At 36.5% G+C, this 4,670-nt stretch overlaps 1 non-coding gene across 1 annotated transcript; it reads right to left on the bottom strand.

Annotated features, from left to right (window-relative positions):
* Nucleotides 1-516: 516 nt before the first annotated feature.
* Nucleotides 517-623, bottom strand: LOC139856376 (small nucleolar RNA R71). The gene has a single exon (XR_011761861.1). It is a non-coding gene; the product is annotated as a small nucleolar RNA R71 (small nucleolar RNA).
* Nucleotides 624-4,670: the final 4,047 nt, after the last annotated feature.

Below are 4,670 nucleotides of genomic sequence, written 5' to 3' on the forward strand. Positions count from 1 at the left end.
ATTCAGGAACGGTTCGTAGATCCTGAACCACTAAACTTTCCTCCGGAACCACCAATCATTCAAACAGAGATTGTTGAGGAACGAACCATTAAATCAGAATCATCTAGTGATACCGATTCAACAAATTCAATTATGGAGAATCTGGAACCTTTAAGTATGGAAGACCGAATGAGAGCTAAACGCACTGGCCAAGGTCACGCAATTACTCATCCAGACATTAATGCGCCAGATTATGAAATCAAAGGACAAATCCTACACATGGTAACTAATCAGTGCCAATATAGTGGTGCGCCGAAGGAAGATCCAAACGAACATCTTCGTACGTTTAATAGGATCTGTACACTATTCAAAATCCGAGAAGTTGAGGATGAACAGATCTATCTCATGTTGTTTCCCTGGACTTTAAAGGGAGAAGCCAAAGATTGGTTAGAATCGTTACCTGAAGGGGCGATTGATACATGGGATGTTTTAGTTGAAAAATTTCTTAAACAATTCTTTCCGGCATCTAAAGCCGTGAGACTTCAAGGAGAAATTGTTACGTTCACACAAAAGCCAAATGAAACATTATATGAGGCGTGGACAAGATTCGGAAGGATGTTGAGAGGATGTCCTCAACACGGTTTAGACACTTATCATATAGTACAAATATTCTATCAAGGTGTCAACGTTGCTACACGAAAAGACATCGACATAACAGCTGGTGGTTCAATTATGAAGAAAACCGCAACTGAAGCTTACAAAATTATTGATAACACAGCCTCCCACTCTCATGAGTGGCATCAAGAAAAAGATATCTTTCGATCATCTAAAGTGGCTAGAGCCGATTCTAGCCATGACTTTGATTCCGTTTCCGCAAAAATAGATGCTTTCGAAAGACGAATGGAAAAGGTGAATAAAGATATTCACGCAATACGAATCAGTTGTGAGCAATGCGGTGGACCACACTTATTGAAAGATTGTCACATTGAACCAACGATGGAACAACGAGAGAATGTTTCCTATATGAACCAAAGGACGGGAAGTAATTATCAAAATAATTATCAACCGCCAAGGATAAACTTCAATCGAAATCAAAACATTCTTTACAATCCAAATGGACCCAACAACAACTCGTATAACCAACAAGGTTCGAATAACCAACCAACTCAAAACAACACTTTCAATCCACAAAGACATGGCTTGTATAAACCACCACAACAAACCGAAGAGAAAAAGCCAAATCTAGAAGAAATAATGGCAAAGCTAGTTGAATCTCAAACACAATTTATTACATCTCAAACTCAAACAAACGAAAGGTTTGATCAGTCATTAAGAACTCAACAAGATTCTATTTTGAATCTAGAAAAACATGTTGGTACTCTTGCTAGCATGATGAGTGAGAGGGAACAAGGAAAGCTACCGAGTAATACTGAAGTAAATCCTCGAAATGAGAATGTTAATATGGTTTCAACAAATTCTGAAAAACCAGCTCCAGAAGATGGGAAGGTTTTAGATGAGAGTAACAATGAAGAATTTACAAAACCACCACCACCCGAGTATGTAAAGCCAGTGGTGGAACCATATAAACCACCCATCCCGTTTCCAATAAAAGGAGTTGAGTATGAGCAAGTGATAGGTAATAAAGATTGTGATACCTCTGGAAAGAAGAAGAAGAAAAAGAATAAGGAAGTACAAGAAACAAAAACCGTAGAAGTAAACCCGGTGAATACAGTTCCACCAAAACCTCCACCTAGGGTAGGTGATCCGGGTGAATTTATTATTCCTTGTCTACTTAGTGATTGTGTCATGTATGATGCACTGGCAGATTTAGGTGCAAGTGTGAGTGTTATGCCTCTTTCCTTATATAAGAGATTAGGTGTAGGTAAGTTAAGTCCAACGGATATGAGTGTTCGACTCCTTGATCAAACCATTAAGCACCCAGTTGGAATTGCTAACAACCTACCTATTCAAGTAGGTAATTTAACCTTTCTAGTCGAATTCATTGTCATTAACATAGAAGAGGACCCAAACATTCCTCTAATTTTAGGTCGACCATTCTTAGCGTCCACCGGGGCGTTATTTGATGTAAGAAATGGTAGAATGACACTTAGTAATGATGAAAAATCGATCACCTTTATGATTCGAAAGTCTAAATCTCCACCAACCAAAACTGTTGAACCAGCAAAAACGATTGGTAAGAACCATATTGTTTTACCAACTCCAACGGTAGTGCTTAGCAATAATAAAACGCCTAAGTGTGGGGAAAATGAAGTAACACCTAATGATAACTTGATAACAAGGAACCCCATTGTTGATACGAAATTAAATGACCCCGTTATTAACAGTTCAATGAAGAAACTTTTTAAACGGGTTATTGATGCTAAAAGTAAGGGGAACTTTAAGTTATGTAACCGGTTAGTATCCAATCTGTCGCCTAAAGAAAAGGCGAAGCTAGTTGAATTTTGGGATATTACGGAAGAAGCCGGGCACTGGCTTAAAGAAAAAGTCACAGATATGCAAGTTGATTATGGACCAAAAGAAATTGACAATGAAGACACCACAACTACCTAAGTGTGGGGAGATTCAAGTGTTTTAAAAAGAGAATGCTATCTAGAGTTAGTTGTTCTATTCTCGTGTAGTTCCGAGAATGGAATCCGATTGGTCATTTCCGCTAGCAGACACTAAAGAACTAGTTTTCTCCCTCCATTCTGAATTTTTTTTGTTTTTTAGGTTTTATATGAAATTAATATGCATTTTAATTTATGTTTTTAAAATCAAAAATTTACTTTATTTCATTAAGTTAAAAATATGATTTTTAAAATTCGTCGTGAGTTGAAGACTAGGTCGTTGAGCCGAAATTGCTTTACCCGAGGGCGGGGCGACAAATTTTGTTATCATTATTTTTAATTTTATTGATATAAAGTATGCCAAAAAAAAAATATTATATTTTATAATTTTTTGAACTTGGGGTTATATACCAAACTTCAAAAATATGTATTTTATTATATACAAAACAGGGTAAAACAGCGCACTTTCAAAGACTGTCATTAAGTTCAGCAAAAGGTACTAATTTTGACAACAAGACGCGAAAGATCAAATGTGAAATAACAACAATATGATTGCGAACTCGGTATTTCTAATCACTTTTCTACACTAATCACCCTCATGAATTTATAATTATAGTCTGATTTCATGCAAATGAGGGCATTGCATGATCTTAAGTGTGGGGAAGGGTTATAAATTCTCTCGGGTTTATACTTGGTTTATTTGCCAAATTTTGTGAAAATTTGAAAAATTTTCAACTAAATGAAGTCAAAATCATGTTTACACATATTTATGAACGATGAAAACTAGGTGTTAATGCCGAAATTATCGTTACCTTGGAAAGGACATAAATTGAGAAACACCCTAAAACGCTTGAATTCATTTAAAATAAAATAAAGGAGAATAAAAAGGCAAAGAAAGAAACTAAGTGTGGGGAGAATGTACCAAGTTATTCAATTAAAAACTATCTATCACATGTTTCTGTAAAGTTATTGCAGGTGTTTTTGTTTTGGACTAAATTAACTGTTTTACCCGATTTATTAAAGAAAGATGGATCTACACGATGAATCAATTCCATCATTAAAAGGAAGTAAAGTCTTCCGAAAAAGACACGCGCTTCTTGATTTAGGTCATGAAGTTGTCGTCCAGACCAGCTGTAGGTTGACGAAAAATCTAGAAAAGTCATCTCTAAAATCAGCAGGAAATCCACGGACCTCAGCATCAAACAGGGTCGCCAAGTGGTCAGATTTATCCTAACCATGAGAAGGATTTATCTCGTACAATGGGGGGGCACCGTGCAAATTAGCTTGATAAGACTACTGAATCAGATCCCCAGAAAGGATAATCTCCTTAAAAGATCAAAAATCAGCTTTTAAGACTGATATTACTCAATCCTTGAGATTGACCTTAAAGATTGAGAATTCAAACTCATGGAATTCGATGATGTCTAAACTCGAGCTTGAACGAGAAAATATTTTGATCAAAATTAAAACCGATTTGTTTTCTGAAAACCCATTTTCAATGCGTTCATTACCATTGAACGTAAAATCCTAGGAATTCACCTGGAATTCATTAGGTCACCTGAACCAAATCGGGTGTCAACCGTAAGAACGGTGGTTGCATAACATGGTCGGAGACAGGACCTTGTGCCAGATCGAAAAATTATAGGATGATCTTTACTATTGCTCCTACCAAGGATAGTACTAGCATCCGACACGTTAAAAAGACCATAATCATCTGCATGTCACGGGACATTGCCTTAACAGTTTCTTGTTCATCGCTTTCCTTTACAACCAGACGGTAGTTTGCCGAAAGGTAATATACGGAACAAGTAAACTGGATGTGTGCTTTCCGATACCGGGATAGCAGTGGATTACACGAACCTAAATGTTTTTAGCCAAAATATTGATCCACAAATATATTTTGCAACACCAATGGTGGATCAAATCAGAAAACTTATCTAGGGTAAAAGCTAGATTGAATTTTCAAAAGATCAAATGTTTTCATAAAGATCCTATTTCCTAAAGGATCTAAATTTTTATAGTCATGTGGGACTGTAAACCGCCTTTCAAATGTGCACTTTGCTTTGGAAACCGAAAGTAAATCGGCTATTTGATTGCAAGTGTCGTTGACCTAAACCCGAGGCA

This window comes from Rutidosis leptorrhynchoides, chromosome 6, assembly GCF_046630445.1.
Source record: "Rutidosis leptorrhynchoides isolate AG116_Rl617_1_P2 chromosome 6, CSIRO_AGI_Rlap_v1, whole genome shotgun sequence".
In the NCBI taxonomy this organism is placed as follows: domain Eukaryota; kingdom Viridiplantae; phylum Streptophyta; class Magnoliopsida; order Asterales; family Asteraceae; genus Rutidosis; species Rutidosis leptorrhynchoides.